The 18612-nt window shown below is 38.4% G+C and overlaps 1 pseudogene; it reads left to right on the top strand.

Moving 5' to 3' along the window:
• Positions 1–12984: 12984 nt before the first annotated feature.
• Positions 12985–18076, top strand: LOC144352555 (uncharacterized; annotated as a pseudogene).
• Positions 18077–18612: the final 536 nt, after the last annotated feature.

The raw sequence follows: 18612 nt of genomic DNA on the forward strand, positions 1-18612 counted from the left end.
AGGACGTCTTGCTGAACCATACACAATCCAGAAACCGGTTGACGCTTGCGCAGTGATGACTGGTAACTGTCTGCTTTCTCCGCCTCCAGTGTTAATTAGCATAACTGATAGAGGAAGATAGAAAAGAATCATATGAACGCAAGTGTTAACTAGCTAATGAGATAGCAAAGTAATATGTGCGCACATGCTACACATATTGTACCTTCACCCGCTGTGTCAAAGTCTAAACTTGGTCAAAAGTGTCGATCCGACTTTACAAATGTGTTACGGTGACTCGGAACTAATCTAACGTAGAAAGTGGAAGTCAAATTCGGTCATTTAGACGTTGGTCCCCAATTGACAGGAGAAAGATGCACCCACTCTTTCATTATGTGGGCACCGTTTTGATAGAAAGCGCGGGGGAGGGTCAATAATACAGTGACCTCTATGTGTATCATATACTGTAGTCCTTTGAGCGCGGTAGTTGCAGAAATGTTTGCGAATACGTTGACTTTGGCAAAACCGTACAAATTACCGCATTAACATTTTGTGACATTTCCACCTAAACCAATGCACCACATCGTGTTTAATAGCTGCTTTCAACATCAGTCAGTGTTCACGGCGGTCAACCACGGCATGCACACTCAAGCGTTCACAGGGACGTCGCGTTTGAACCGGTGATCTGATAACCCGTAATTACCGTGCCATTGATAGTTATAAAAGAGTTAACACCCCATCACTGAGATACTCGGTGTCAGGGTGGCATTAATTACCTTTGATGATCCATGTAGGATATCAATTCTTCAATTCATTTGATAATATCGGTTGAAAACAGGACCAAAACGATAGTAAATGCACTCCAGCATAACTTACCTTAATAACACGTGGGCGAATGTTTAAGTTTCTGTTTACATGTAAATCAAATTTGCACCGCTGTTTGTTTACAGTTTTGCGATATGGATTACAAGGGAAATCTGCTATTGTCATGTGAGAGGGTGGTTCGTTATGTGGGAGGGGCGTCCTGTGATGGCCAGTGACAGAGAGGTTCACACGGTAAATAGGCATATATTTATTTTTTGGATAGCATGTTTCCTTTTCACAGTCGTGACGGTTTTAGTTGGATCACTTAAGCGGTCCACCCAGAATGAAAGAGAGGCCTTGAGCTGAGACTACAAGAATGGGATCTCTTTGGTTGAACATTTCCCCGATATCCGTGCTTCAAATGGGTATTAAACAGCCAGTGGGCATACAGTATGTGAACACAGTCTCCTTTGGTCTTGTCCATAGTTGACCTGGTTGGGGAGGGGCTTTATCTATTTACAGCTTTGAAAATGGGTGTTAACTTTACATCCTGGGTTTAGCCCAACATTGATTATACTAACCAATAATCCAATAAACATGTCACTGTGAAATAGTTGGTTGTGAATTGTTTGAGAGTTTTTTTTTTGGGGGGGGGGGTTCCAGTTGGCATGAACAGTTTTTTTTTCAACATATCACAATACAACAAATAATAATCAAAATGTTAATCAACTCGAAGTTTATAAAAAAAAAATTGTAGTTTTATTGTTCACTGGAAATGACGGTCACGGTGATGATAGAAGAAGAAAAAATTGTCTCAATAATTCTTGAACGAGTACTGTAAGTCACTTAAAATGAACGTTAAGATGGTGATATCCCATTACTTGACTGCTCGGTGTGTTTGGTTTATTTTCTCATGTATATTTTACCTATCTGTTTTTGTAATTAACTCCCCGTTGTATAAACATAGGTCAATCACGCAGTTTGGTAAAGTAATGATGTGTGGGAGGAATGGTGAAAATATCACGTATTATATGGATGTTTTTCAGTCTGTAAAAAATTACTATCCCATATTGCAAACATTTAAGCGAATAAAGAAAAAGTGCTTGTAATATAGAAATTGGTCTGATAAACCCTGAAAAAAACTGCAATAGCGAACTTGGAAAATAAAAAAAAACAAAACAAATTGTAACTTTGTTGGCATTTGTAAACCTGGAGTTCCAAACCGAATGCCGACGATTTGTTCCATGTAATTCAACCGTGTACCAGCTTCTAAAAGCGTTCGCGCGTTCTGCTACATTTATTTGTCCTAGTACAGAAATACCTGCCTCGGTTAGTATAACGTACGTGTATGGGTCGTAGTCTACTCCGATACGCATTCCCACAAAAGCAAGATGCCGTGCTTGACCAGCGATCACGATAAATGTGTAAGAGGAACGTTTAACACCTCGTTTGCAATAATGGTATATTCTTGTTACGCGAACGTAATAGGTGTGAAAACTAAATCGATTGTATTTTTTCCTCAAGACTCACCAACCCAGTTGTTGACACTGCTCGGGTTAGTCCGGGCATTAGTCATATCGCGCACACAGTTAGATCGGCTCGGCACTATTCAGGGTGTTAACGAAAACAGGGTGAAAAGATGTCTCCGCACCTGGCCAAAACCCGAACACAGAAGCACTTAGCACTGCCGACTGTTAATTGAATTCTGAAGTAGTTTCAAAGGAATTATTGCGCCAAATTCTTGAGGTAAAGAATTGTCGAGAACAAAGCGATGCTGAGAAGTAGAGGCAATTATTGGAGGCTTTTGGAAGAGACGTGTGAATGGAGACACATAAAAAACAAGCAACTTGCCAATTCAAAACGGTTGATGTGCAAAATTGTACCTATAAAAAGCAGCACAGTTAATAAGACACGTGAAAAGGGTCGGAAAGAAGTTCATTCTCAAGGGAAGCTTTTTTTGTTATGGAGAATTGTTTTAGATTGATATCTCAGTGAGTCAGAGTTATCGAACACCAACTGGCTAATTGTTCTTGTCCTAGAGGTTTCCCATCACTGTTGTACCACTATACGCAACAGTTTCAGCAATTGCCGCAGCGGCGCTATTCAAAAGACGAGGTGTGAAAAGTGTATGTGTAGAATACAGAGAAATTGTTCTAAGTTTTGAAAACAGTTTGCACGTTCCGGGGCATTCTTTCCGACAACAGAGGTGGGCACATTTTGCCCATTCATGGCAAATTAAGGGTCAATTGATTGCATTGTACGATTCTCCCTCCGTTTAATATGTTTGAAAAGAGTATCCGGTATAGCCGGGTGCTTGGATATACAAAACTGTCGACCCTTTTCTATATTTACCTGTGCTAGACGGGATATATGTTGTCAGATTATGTATATGAGTTTTTTCTTTGAACGATTGAACGATCTATTTCCATGTGTAAATCTGTTGTAGGCAGGTATGGTATAAATTAAGATTACCTTATCAAGATGGTAACCTAACATTAACGGATATTAATAACACATGTCACACAGAAGGTGTAAATCACATTATATTTTGATTGATGTGTTAGTCTTTTAAAAAGATGCAGTGACTCAACTACGGATACGGTGTATACGACAAAACTGTCATTAAATTGTCTGTATGTTGGAACCGTAATTAAATACATAAATAAAATAAATTTCAAATCACATTTAGCCCATCATCCTTTTCGCGGAATCTGCATGATTATCATTTCAATGCACACAGACGAGACAGACAGCTTATTATTGTAAATTAATCTTACTTTTCTATAATTCAATTCATGAATTGATTAATGAGGACATTGGTACTTGTAGTATTTTTTCTTCTTCTTCATGGTGCTTTAGTATTTTATCGACCAAAAATGTTACTTTTGTGTGTAGTGGCAACCGTCTATGAAGCGTGAAAACCGTACACCCCTTCCTTTTGAACAACTATACGAGAAAAAAAAAAAACGACGGCCGGTAAATTGGAAAGTCAGTAAGGTATAAAGAGAAGTCTGATAGAGCCGGCGGCTATGGTGTTCATTGGATTGCCCTAACGCTGTATGACATGGCCCTTGCAGTGTTTGTTTTCGGCAAAACAAAAGACTGTTTACTTGTCCGACATGGACGATATACTATCAAACTTGCCGCAACAGAATGTAGCCGATCACGGTGTTTATGCAATACTACGACGCAAGCGTGACGAATTGCTTCATTTCGCCCCTAGATAATGTTGACATCCGAAAAATGCACCGTCGACGACTTTGGAACATATTTACACAGAAGTAATACAGTTGTAAATATACTACTTTTAATATATCGGAAAGAAAATACGGGAAATTTCTAGATGAACATATGAATTCACGTGTTCCACTATACGTACTCGCGTCGGCGAAATTTGCCATTGAATATTTACTTCGTAAATATGTTTGGGGTCATTGCACTATTTATCAATTAAACTAAATTTCTGTTCATCAAAATATGTTTATACCTAAATTAAACTAAAATATTAACGGCGAATTCTGTAATACTTGTAAACAATATGTCGGGAAATAATATTCAAGTACACAATTATGACGAATCACTTTTGTATACATTCCGTGCATCGTTTATTGGAGACTAGAGTTTCCCAACAAACACTGTACAATTAACTTGTTGACTTCCTTGCATGCGGGTAGGTCAAACAATGACACGCGCCACTCACTTTTAGTCAATTCAATTAATTTCTTTGCTAAACGACATATCTGTATTATTTTCTATACTTTCTCTTTGTCACACATTGGTGGCGTTGTTTTATCTACTCAGCGACAACTCGTCACAGAATGAATCACAAATGCTAACTTTTGCATGAATGATGAACCACGTGACCGAGCGTTGATATTTACTCAAAAGTATTGAAAAACTGAATCCAGAACAGCTCGATGACAATTGCGGCAATGTGATTTTTTGATCTGAAAATTAGCAGTGGGCTACAATTCCTAAAATATGCATCCCATTTAAAAAAAATGATGCCATTCAAAGATGACTCATGAAAACCACCGAACGAATAACCCACTGCCATGTTTTTTCGGAGTGAATTTAATAGGACATTTTGTTGATATTCGAATCCCGAAAGGTAAAGCAAAATTCGTGGTCACATTTTTGGAGTTGAGGGGAAGGTGAATCCTCCAGTAGTGTAATTTGATGCGTGTAGATAATTGCAGTCAGGAAATATAATTGAGAGAAATACTTCAGTAGATATCATGCTATCGCTACTTAAATAAATGAAGCCCTACCATATGCCTCCCATAATGCAACATTCTATAATTCTTACTCTAACCTGTTTACGTATTATTCCACTAAGTTCAATATTTCTGGAAGTTTTGGACATAGTAAGTGATATGCGCAATGAGAGCAGTGTGCCGTCGACTTCGCTTAGAAGGGACATGGAGGCGTTGCTGCTCTGAGTGGTTCTTGAAGTGTCCCGTAACCTATTCATTTAGGTGTAGTATATGATGACGGCTACTTAACAGTGCGTCGCGTTTGTCCAACCGAGTCACGACAGGTATAAAGCGGTGATGCTGGGAACGGAAACCAACGAGTGTTTCATATATTTGCCGTTACTTTAATGCTTATTATAGTACATCTCGCCAAATCCCATATGCACGACTGTAAATGAAACATCGGTCTGAACGTGACACGCGGTCGATGTTGTTACTATGGTAACCATACATCGAGTTGGTGCAGATAATTCACTAACAGTTCAAGTTCTTGAATTAGATTTTGCAAAGCTCTTGGGTGTCCGCTATATGTGATTGCCGAAGATACATTACACGGTGTATCGAGATTCAAGTTGTGCATGTCTATCACCTTGACCGTACTGTGTAGTTTAAATACGAGGCCCGCGGCACTGGTTGGTTGGCGATACGCATGATTGTGAGATCTGGATTTCGGGGACTCGGAGAAAGGGGTATATTTTTCAAAATCCGCATGTCATTGTCTGCGAAAAAGAATATATTTTACACTGACTGACAGCTATCTCATCAGTAAAGCAGGGGGATAAGACAACAAGAGAGTGGTTGGGCAATGGGAGACCTTGTTGTTTTGGAAGTTCCACGAGAACAAATCAATACATAAATGTTCTAACAGAACTTGAAGACAGTGTAGGCTCTAGACGGTTCTCAATTAAAGGTGTTTTTATCAAAATGGGAGTGCTTCTTTATTTTAAAATCAGTTGAAAGCTGCAGAACACTCATATTTCTTTCCTTTACCAGCCTAGTGCTACAAGGAAATATCCCCTAAGAAACACGGTCTAACACTCTGGATGTGAGAGGTGGGGTAAAACAAATAAAATAGACCGGAAGTAACATATTAACACGTGCCTCTAAATGTTGTTCACGACACTTATAGTGTAAAATGTGTGTATACACGGCATTGAGCATATTTGCACTTCTGAGATGTCACTAAATTGCACAACACTATAAATTAAGAAAACATTAAAAAAATAACCCTCTTTCTGGCCCGAGGCATGACGAGACCAACTGCAGGTGTCACGTATACTGCGTTCAGGGAGTCATATACATGGATGTTCCATACAGGTTTTCAAACTCAGCAATACTCGGATATTGGTCAACATGATCTAAGCCAACATTTAATCACAAATTAATTATTCGACCAGTAAAACCTGATTACGTCGGTGACTAGATCCGATTCTGTCAACAATATTATTAAGATTTTATTTTCGAATTGAGGAAATTGCTATCCAATGATCCTATCCAACAAACAGCTGTTTATTTGCAAGACTGTTGCCTGGAGTTTCTCGACAACTCAAAGACAGTGTCATCTTACTTAGTAGGCAACAGTACCGCGCAGTATTAAACTACTAGTACTAGTTGCTCGAACGCATCCACAACCATATAAATCGAACTGAGTGTCTGGCGATCAGTCCGTTCCTGTTCTTGTATTTTGTTCTTGCCTACAGTACAGGGTCAATAATTTTGACCCAAAACTGAAGCTAGTATAGTAAAAAATCTGCCTAAAACTACATACCCCGATACTGTCGACCCGGAAATGAATCGACGTCGATCAACCACGGTCGCACACATAGTATCTAAGCAACCAGGAAACCCGAAACTCCGCTGTGATTGAACCCTCGTATCTCACATATATTTTGTTCAAGTGTTCACAGTCATTATATTACATGAAGTGTCCTACTGTCTTTGGCGTTGGAATGTACACAAACCATAAAACGAAAAGAGAGATGGATTCAAGCAGGATGACGGACTCAACTTGTGCATGCCCATGTTTTGTTTGGCGGTGTTTTTTTCTTTCAACAGGAACAGAATAATACACACATCAAATCTTAGAACAGAAAACATTTGAGTGTCCAAAGTGCTTTTGACTTCAATATTTATCACATGTATGTAAACAATTCAGTGCAACGCAGGTAGTAAGTAACGGTACACTAACACAAGCTAGGTGACATATTATAGCCAACAGGATTATATTATCTTCAGCAGAGATTTCGCTGTTTCGATGGTTAGGGGTCGGCAATTTCAGTGTAATGCTCCTCTCCACAGCTTAAGGGTTGATAATATATTTTATATTTGTTTGCATCAAATGAGATAAATTATTTGCATATATACATTTAAGTTGCATAATGGGTAAAATGTATTCGTCATAAGGTGAAACGTCTCGTATACAGTGTCCTACGTGATAACACTTATTACTATGCCTACTCTGACGGTCACGCGGCGAGTCTGACACAAGAATGAACATTCAATATAAACATTGTTAATATTAGTACTTCTAGTCACAAGGATTTCAATTTAAAGTAAATTCATCGGCTCTTGTCTTAATATTTGTTTCTCAGCCTACTGCCGTGCCGTTTGATATATTAGGCAGATCTACAGGATTGAATATATATCATAGTACGAAAATGCAAAACATCAGAGGATCTGGCGTGGATTGACACTTGGACCACTGTTGCTAAATTTAAAACAAACCCACCCCGCCATCGACCGCTGGTCATATCTTAGTAAACTGTACTGTATATAAGCGGCATCTCCATTACCTATCTGTAAAAAGTGTGGTTAAAAATGCCTTTCAAATTTAATGTGTAAAGGCACGTATAAATACACTCGAAAACATGTAACGCAGCTTCACGATACTATGAAGTTTAGTCATTTTAAGTACGTTTCGTGTTCTAGTGTCTTCTTGTAAGACGCAGGTGATAGTACATGAAGCTAAGATTTAACAAGATTATCCCGTTTTCATCAACATATTTCAGGCAAAAGTAATCTACCTATAGTCGTGACTTCCGACAAATTAATGACATCGATGTCAAATCAAATCCAGTAGCCTCCCGGTGAATCTCGGGTATTACGATTATTATTAAACGATTCCGTTCGAAACGCTATGGTAACGATTGTAGAACATGTTTTTGTGTCATTTAAGCGCATGCGCAGTGTGGACGTCAAAGTGTTGCAGTATTCAGCAGATTGTCTGTATATTTCTCGAATTTCCGATCGTGATCACGATGGACAATCAAGTTCAACGTATAACCTAGTCAGTGTATAAGATATATATGTCTTTTTAGTTCATTTTAAACTCTATGTCATTGTATTGTATTGTGGATGATTGTAAAAGTCTCATCCGTAATCATTGTTAGTAGTAAACGTACGATAGCACTCAGGCTGTATAAGGTACGACAGGGCAGATGATTTCTGTTCAATCGACTGTTCAAGTTACATTTCGATGCATTTAGCATAGCACCCCAACAAAATATTCATGTCATTACGCACACGTGTATAATCGCCACACATCTCGGAATTGACTTGACGAGGAAATTTAGAAAACTTTACGTATTTGAAGGATTGAATCATTATAGCGTGTTTTCCTTGAATACACGGAAAGCACGACGCCCACAAGTATTGACAAAATGACGAGGATGAGACCGGGCACGTTATCCTAATTGTGGCGACACTTACACTAGTAGTATTATACGTGACGACCGCTTGGTGAAATATATTTGCAAATGCAAATGCACGTCGACCACCACAAGTGATGATGCATTTATAGTATACATTCAACTCCATTGTTCGCGCAATGAATACCAAACTATTTGTGTGTACCGAAAATACGCACCCCAAAATATAGTTCGCGCCAGCAGTAAATGACGATGCATCGACCCGAATGAATGACTGATTGGTAAAACAAAGCACACACAATAGCAATTGCTAACTGGCTGTGACTGCGAATACATTATGGCGATTTATACGTGATTTGAACTATAAAGGTGCCATCTCCTGATATGTATTATGTTAGCAAATCACTCTTTTAATCCGCGCCCGACAGTAATCTTTTCAATTACAAACGAGTTGCCGAGAGATTACTGCATGTGCAGGTCTTCGCTGAGATAGTTACAAGACACGCTAATAAATCTCGTTGCATCTAAAGGGAACGCACACTAAACAGTGTACAGCAGTGTTGACGTGTATTCGGCGTAGCGCCAACAAGCACCGCTAACTCCCTCGCCTGGCACATAGGAATTAGGAATGTTTTTTTTTTTTCATATATCCAATACGTAGCGTGGCGTGGCGTGAGGTGGACGACATTAAGTTACGTTAAAACAATTTTATCCGTTATCTGTCACACATCTAATACACATTTTATAGAAAACACAGTTAACGCAAACGTAGTCTGGTGATATTAGTTCGTAAATACCAGTTGTTAGCTAGGGTCAACCCGTTCTGGCCATTGTAGAAAAGAATGTAAGACACTTGAACAAATGCCACGGTAAAATGTCATAATGCAATAAAATTAAAAAAATTCAATAAAATTATATGAAAATTATCCAATCAGGAAAATAATGAGAACAAATACATAGATAAACCACTGTTCAAACAATATTATTTGAAATGAGACGAACTGCAAGAAAAAAGAACTTACAAGTAACGGCCGTTTCATTTATCGGTGTGTGGAGTTATGCGTCGCCATTTTGAATACTACGCTGATATTATTTTAACAAAACCCTACACCCCAAACCATGAAAAAACTTGGCCAAAACCTTTACAATATACGGACCCTAATTTACCCAAACTATTAACCTAACCCGGGCCTTTTCCCCCAAACTCAGACGTTAAGCACAGGACCACCATGGTTCGAAACTGGAACTCGGTGACAATTAAACATGCTATCATCATGTTTCCAATTCAACACTTCAACTCAACTCACAAAAATATCCCGTTCACTATTATTATATCATTTTTTTCTTGTGATTTTTTTTCTACGACCTTTTTACTTTGAATTGTAATGTTGATTTTTTTTTCTGTTACGGTTACTTGTACCGTGCATCAGTGGAAAACACCTCAAAACGTACAATGTGATATTAAACGCGCTCTGTCACCTCAGCCCGGTATATTACCTGTCCCCGGACGCAGCTGCAATTTTATTGTAACGCCATAATCGATATAAACACACGGAGAAATTGCACCTGTGATAAACCATTTTTTCGCTTCGTTTTATGTTCCCGGAAATCAGCGCCGGGGATAATTCAAACAAAAGTCAGAAGCTTATCGCCTCCTTCGCCAAATGTGTAAACACACCGGTCACTGGACCTGGTGGGGTCTCCTGTGAGAATCGTGATCATCTCCAGCGAGTCACGCAAAATACGTAATGGTCTCTTTGACACCAACAACTTACAAATTCATAAACTCGAAATTTAATTTTACTCTTCAACGCTTTTTTGACTTCGTCTACCTTCAGATTTGATTAATTGATGAGATTTTTACAATTGAACGTCACTCACTATAGCTACGCTGTTTTCTCAAAAGATAATTCTTTGAGATAAATCAAATTACTAGGAACATTTCATCAAAATTGACAAGAAACTCAGAAAGTAGTGACTGTTATGGCAAGCTCGTTAAAGGGTGATACAGTCAATAGCAATATTTCTTAAACACTGCGCTGTGATCATGACATGCGGCTTGTCATCTAGTGTAATTTGTCTCGCTGCTATCATATGATTTACATATAGAGTGAGACATTGTTGGTTTCTGATATGCGAACACATTTGATCCCAAATATACTTATTAGATGACAAATCTGGTAATATTACAATAGGTACAATTTTCAACACCGACGCTTCAATTATCTTCAATTACCATGGGTGACTTTGATGGATTTGCTTATATATGTTGTTTCTCGACTGCGGATACATTCACTGTGGTTCTCAACAAAAATAAACTAAAACATCACATCATTTGATATTTACAGAAAATTACAGATACGACGCGATTTAAATTGTATGTCGTTGTTGAATCATCCCGAGTAGCTCCTTGAAGATTAATTTTGCGAAATTTTCACACATTTGTTAACTACTCTTTCTGTTTCCTTTAAACGAGGCGTGATTAAGTCGCTTAACTGGGAGAAAGGACTTGGTGTTTTATAAATAATCACACCCCAGATGTCAACAGTGAAGATCATGCTCGTTTGGGTTTTGTTTCGGCTCTGTATAGTGATCGGAATTAAGAAAGGAGTCGGCTCATTGTTTGAGGGCTTTCTTTCCTACTCTATTGTACAAGGTGTGAATGATTGTCTTAATCGATAACCTTGAAATCAACAACAAGTGGCACAATTACCGAAATATACAGCTAATTTCAACAAACTTTAACTTTCTTGTGGTTTCCTGCAATTGTTATTAGCGTTGTGACATGCAGCGCCCTTCCTTTGAGTCAGTTGTTACTCCATGGGATTTTTATTTTAATAAAAAACAGTTACGGGAAACAAGCTGTTAATGCATCTTGTAGTTAGACAGTCGTTCACTTGGATATATACCCACCGTTAAATTTAGATTTCATAAGCGTTTGTCAAGTGGCGTCTAGTTCATCTTGCTACTATCTTGGAACTATTGATCATGGCATAATAAGGGTTAGTTTAGAAATAATGACGTAATTTTACGCAAATATAAGTGTATATTTCGTGGACGTAACGGTATTCCTTTAGCTTGTCTTGTAGGTTTCGAAAATAATAAGACGATCTCCTCTGCCAGAGGACAGAGGTGTCTGGCTTGACAATCGCGCTATTACGGTGGCAACAGATGCCAATACGCACAAATGTAGTATTCCCACCGTACGGTGTTTTTGGAAATTGTTAGCACACTTACCGGTGGTTCTCGGACATTTATCGAACATATCAACTTGATAAAAAAAACACACAGCATTAAACACAAGTATATGATCGGTAATAGTTTGTGTAACCAAACAAAAATGGAGCGGTGTCCTTTTCAAATTGACATCTAGCGTGAAGTATCAGCCAATTTCAGGATTTCATTTTGAGTTATAAGATACTGAGTACTTCCGTACAATATTTCCAAATATTTCGCCTACAAGTTATACAAAACACACTTGTAAAGTTCGATGATATTCTAAATCAATGTGAGCACTGACATGATCACGGCGTTTTATTACAGTGAATCCGAAAACTGCGAATCCTTGCTTAATAATACTGAGCTCACTCCCCTCCACAAGTCGAACATTTGCAATTTATTGACAACGTGATCAAAACAAGCGACGGTTTGCCACCAAAGATACTGGATGGTCTCTGAACCATCCATTAACTCCCCTCCAACTCGTCGTCACAAGCTGTGAAACAATTTGTTCTCAAAATAGTTGCCGAAAAATAGGAACTGTTGTTGTGCCTACCAGTATACGATAAGTTTAACCGACCAACGAAAAATGTCACGTTTTCAACCAAGAAATACTAATTGTGCCGTTTCCGATGTGCCTTTCATAAACTATACTCACGAGTGAAATTTCAATCGTCACATTCAGCTACAGACTCTTCAGTGAGTCGTTGATATATTTATCAAGAAATATTTAAAAACAGAATCAGTGGGAGTGCAAACCGTGGCCGTTAATAACCGGGGAAACTTGAAAACTCGAATGATCGAGAAAAAAAGTAATTTTCACGACATGTCTTCGATTAGGAAAGTTTATTCAATAATTAGTACACATTCTATACTCTCCAATTTTATAAACCAAAATAATACACCGTATTTCTAAGCTTCGTTAAACTTATGTGGTCCACAGACACTGCGGTCCGGCGGCGTTGAATCACACCAACACACCGAGTTACGGTATTCGTGAACTTTATAACACAAATACCCATGGATACTCGTGGCGGTTATCACATTGAAAGTCGGAGCTCACAGTGACTAATTGCAAAAAGATGAGGACTTCACAGATATTAGACACGTATTTTATCACAGTTGATCCAACTGTCAAGATTGGACTAATAGTCGTAAATTCACAATATTTACCGATTGTCTAATCCCACAAAATTTAATTTGGGTCGCGCGTAAATTCTCAATAAATTTGACAGTCTCAATAAACAAGGACATCGATTAGAAGCTTTCTATTTTCTCAGTTAAGATTTTAAACCCTTAGAGTACATTCAAATGATCAATTTACAACCGTCGTGGTGGGTGAAACTGACTCATCTGCCGCCCGTGCATGTTAATGTGTTCCCAGCGTGTCCATTGCATTACGGTGGCCGCATCATCTGTTTATCGCAGCAACGCAATCGCTAGTAATAAGCGAACGAAAAATACTAAAATATACCTACGTTATGACAGTGAATCACTGAATTATAATGCCTGGCATCTCAGCTTTCTTAGAAAAGGAGCTAGAATCCCGAATCTTCTCAGTTTTTTTGTGAGTTTTATAAGTAAGTCCTGCATATGAATTAACTGCTCCGCTTAATCAGCCTCGCCAACAATGGTCAGTTAGCTGCCTGGTGTTGTCTACATCAGAAGGTCAACATTCAATAAGCCAACTCAATTAATTTTCTCGCCTTGCCTCCACTCAAAATTGGAATTTTACTCCTTTAATTGAGATTTCCAAATTTGTTTTCGCCTACTTCTCCGTGGTGATGTCTTTATTTCCACATGTGTTTTGCATCAGTTGTCGAGGCAACCGAGACGTACAATCGTCTGGAACGACATATTTTTTTTTCATTACCCCCACAAAATTGAATTAAACGGCAAACACCAAAGTCATGTCGGGCATCGAACGCTATATAGTCTGTGAACGACAACAGCCAGGAAAAGAAGGCACATAACTATAAAATGTGAACATTACTAACTTACGACCGGAGTATATCTCCTAAACATTCGTTCACCGATTAAAATGTTCATGAAAAAAATCTTGTCTTTATCTTTAGTGTTGAACTGTTCAATTTATGGGACTCAAGTGTAATAATTCTTATCAGTGTTATTTCATTAATTTTATATTGAATACGACTGTCTAGAATCATCGTGATTGCGCCAATTTCATACTCTCTGTTGTTAATAACAGTTAATTTATCTGTCCAAGGCTTGATTTGCCAAATTTTAAAATTGTAGTTTAGCTATGAGTGATACGCGCATGTACATCAGCCTCCCTTTTGCATGGACCCACCAGTGTGCACTGTTATGGTTATAGCGACTATCGTCACCGTACGGCGTTTAGGTTATTGCCGATTAGTAAAAAATAAACAGATAATTTCACCGCATTCCTCGTGTGTCGGGGACAAGCTTTTGTCTCCTCGATAACATCGCGATTTTAAGCTCTCTTGTGGCGTCGCCAAGTCAGCCAAACAGATGGAAAACTCACTTTATTTGCTTCTTTTCACACATACATGTCACGGACTTGTTTATTTCTTCAACTGCGTGCTACCAGTGTGAACCGGGCAGTTTCGTGCTATGCCCCGCTAATTGAAAACACTCTACTTGGTTTAGTCGGAAGTACACAGACCGCATATATAGAGTTTAAGCGATGCCATGTGTTGGCTTACCATATAGCACTGACGGCAACCGCTAAAACAGCGACTAGATGCCAACAATACTGCTAATTTAGCGTCAACAACAAAATAACTTCTTCCAAATTGTCTCGTTTACTACGATGATACACTGATTTTAAAAGCTATAAATATCACAAGTCATAAAATACATCCACACTGGCCTCTCCGGCATTGAACTGTGTTTTCTGCATTTAATCACTGACTGAAATTCTCAATGCAATATAGTTTTTTGTAAAATAACCGTGAGCGCCTTACAGTTGTATATGTGTTTATTTATGCCATAGACCCTAAAACAGATCTTTTTAGGGGCTATGTTTATGCCAAACATCAACCGGTAAGATAAAAATCTTAACATATTTCAATGATTGATCGTACACATTTTTTTACGAATTTCGCGGCGAATATGCCATTATGCTCAGTATCGCCCATGTTAACATTGGCTTTAGAAATATGGGTGGGCCGGCACCCATTTCAACGCGGGTATTGATTTATGTTGTATCTAACTTTTCAGAGATTGACAATCATATATACCATTCATTTTGACTGTGTGAGTGACCATGACGTGACCACCAGCAGAGCACACGAACAATATACTTAGGCAACTGAGCTAATTGTCGGCCAGCTAAGAATAATCTTATGACCGCAATACTTGCCTTGTTCAGATTTGAAGTATAGGGCTATTTACTTGATAGACAGAGTGATGAAAGCGGCGGCGAGTAAACACTCTGGCTTGCTCGGTATTAGTTGATATCCGGGCCTCCATGCGTATCCAATGAACAAAGAATGTACGAGGTAATTTTCACCCTTAACTGTTAGGAAAACAATCAGTGTGGTGCAAAGATTTATTTTACTAAATTAGAAACTATGGAGACGAGCGATAATGCCACCCAATGTGACTATGATTGCAACACAGATACAAAAAGTGTTCCACTCAATCAAATAACATCCATTTCGATCTTTTGTCGCCTTTTTTTTCATCAAGACCACTGGTGAAATCGAAGAGTGCCGCTGTCATGGAAACGAACATCATACGTGCAGATTACAGATGAGATAACAAAAAATCAGTTTTGGTCGTAAATGCGATGTTTATGTCCGTTCTTGTTTCATTCGACAGTGGTCCGGCCATTTATTGCTCCTGGTTACGTGAAGGTATGCATGACGTCACAGCGTCTTTCTTCAGAAGGGAAGTGCTGTTTCATTAGATATGAGTGCTACGTGATAAGGCAAGATCACATACTATTATTTGGATTCAGTTAAAACACTTGAATTTGCAAAACAGTTCTAGATATGTGCAATAAAACTCATACGTGAATAGCAACTAATAATTCTTTGAAGGTAAAAACATAAGTAACCGCTATTCTTGACACTTGGTGGCGCTTTACATATTAATAATGTTGCTCAAATAGTGTCCAGTGTGTTCAAAAACTTGTTTGACTGTACTTTTTGGTATGTCACACAATAAATAACTTATTTATTTATTTATTTTTAAATATTTGATGATACAACACATATATATATATAGTGATTGGAATTAGCAATGCTGTACTCGTAGTGCTCGAATTGAGTAGTTCTAAATAAAAGTAGTTTTATAGCGCCACCAATAGTAAGATTACATGGCACAGGTGGCGCTATAACAATATAGCTGGTGACTCAATCATATTTAACTCGTATAAAGTATACTCTTGTGTCAAAGATCCTTGAAGCGGCTCGCTTGCAGTCCGGGAACGGAAATGTTTCGGGTTCGATGACGGCTTCGTTAGTGAATAATGGTGTAAATAATGGTGTCGTTGTCTTTATTTCGTAAATGATCTTTTAAATTAGCGGAATAAAGCATGTCTAATACTACTACTACTACAACGATAACTACTTACCTCTATGCACGGCCGCTGTATATATCTGTTCAGGTGTATACATTATAATGTAGAATTGTTTGTCATTCTTGTCGTTTTGCTAGTACAGCGTGCATGCATTTTATACGGCATTTCAATTTCAGAACTCAAACCACACTTTTCTATTACACCAAAACATAAGCACGGGAATTCTTCCAAATTAAACTGAAAATGTATAATGGCCAGTCAATTTATGAGAATCAACGTCTCTGCATATAATAATAACATTATAATAGTGATCACGTATTTGGGACATTGTGAGCCGGCTGGATAGACTGGATAGAAGGAAATGGCATAATTGATTTTAACACAAATTTATTGAATCCAAGTAAATCCCACACATTGTGGTATTGTAGTATCGCAATTCCCAATTTTCGAGTTCTCAATGGCAGCTAATTTACATATGCATTGCAAGGTTTCGCCGTGCGGGGGCGTACTCCCAGTGGGGGTGCTTTTTAGCCGTTCACAGTAGTGTAACGATGGGAAATTTGCATTCGAAAAAATGTTTCTGAATTACGTCAGTTTCTACAAGAACGAAAAATAGCCAAGCTGATTGTACTCGTGAAACTTGCGAATGAGTTAAAAGTTTGCCCTTTAGAGCCTGACGATCGCGAAACCTCGAGCAAGCGTCGTCGTACAGTTCAGGACAAGGAATCTAGTACAATGACATTAGAAGATCCATATACTATCAAAACCTGGGAGAAAAACCTCCATTACATGCCATCATTCAAAACTGCAGATATATTTGCTTACTTAATACATCGATGTGACTGGACACCGTCCAGGTTAAAAGAATATCGACTTGACAGTGGTTTTCTTCTGTACAAAGATGGACATAATGTTTCCGTCAAGCTTCACCATGTTAAAGAAACTCAGAGTAATTTACATCATGGCTGAGTGTGTTCGAGAAACATCCCAAAAAGAAAAACCTTACCAATGCTGGTTTCTGGTTAAAACAAGTTCAGAAATAATTTCCGGTGGCTGTAATTGCGTTGCATAAGTCAGTTTTTTTTTTTATTAAGAACTAGACGCAACTACAAGCGCAACTGAACATATGTTACACTTCCGCTCCTTGTCGACGTGACTTGAAATAAATGTTATTAATAATCGCTTTAAATTAAATAAAATTAATTTCCATTGAAAATATAATAGAGAACATGGTTCATGCAAACACTGTGCGGCACTACTATTCAGTATCCAGGATTTTGACTCGCGCCACAAAGATCGCGCAACACAGGTCGGCACCGATGTTGCATGTATATTGGACAAGCCGAGAAAAGTATCCATCCCTGCAAATTGATAATATCGATATAAGACGAAATAAATCACATCCACCCACTGCTAAACCAACATTGTCATCTTACAACCCAGGAAGAAATTCATGCCATGAAAACAACGAAGATTTAATCAAAGCTATTTACGATATTTCCTCTGTGAACTCATGCTACAACCACATGTTGGATCCAATGTTAAACTCAGTAACAGAACCATCAACAATTCCAGATTTAGGCAATAAATTCAAATCTTCAAGTGCTACTAATGTTATACAGTACATATGGCAAATGAACTCACTGTGTCCGACATTGAACTAATAGCATTACTTTCACTAAATCAGCGAAACTCTTCGCATTGGTTTAAATATCGACATGGCCGTGCAACAACCAGCTGAGTATAGCTCACTGTGTGCTTCATATGCGGGAAACTAATAATTCAGACAACTACATCGCGAAAACAATACTAAGTACTCGCAATCAGCAAGTGCAGTCTCCGCACCTAGATTTTGGCATCGAGAATGAACCTGTCGCAAAATAGTCATACTTTGAGAAATACCAGACTAGACATAAAACCCGACATTAATGATTCAGTCACGTTAGACAGCACCGGATATTTTGTCAGATTTTTTTTATGGCACTGGAAGAACAGCCAGGAGCGTTGCAATCCCAATTTACCATTGTGATTATTGCGTCCTCGAAAGTAAGCGAAGAAATTCACTTTGCGTGCGTCGGCAATTAAACACCAAAGCTGTGGTTATTTTAACCCCACTCAGAGCCGTGACAGTGGTTGTCATACGGATACTTTGATAGCCCTCTAGCGGCTTTCTTGCGAAAACCGGGAACTCGAAAATTAG

The sequence above is a fragment of the Saccoglossus kowalevskii genome, chromosome 8 (genome assembly GCF_978046115.1).
Source record: "Saccoglossus kowalevskii chromosome 8, keSacKowa6.1, whole genome shotgun sequence".
In the NCBI taxonomy this organism is placed as follows: Eukaryota; Metazoa; Hemichordata; class Enteropneusta; family Harrimaniidae; genus Saccoglossus; species Saccoglossus kowalevskii.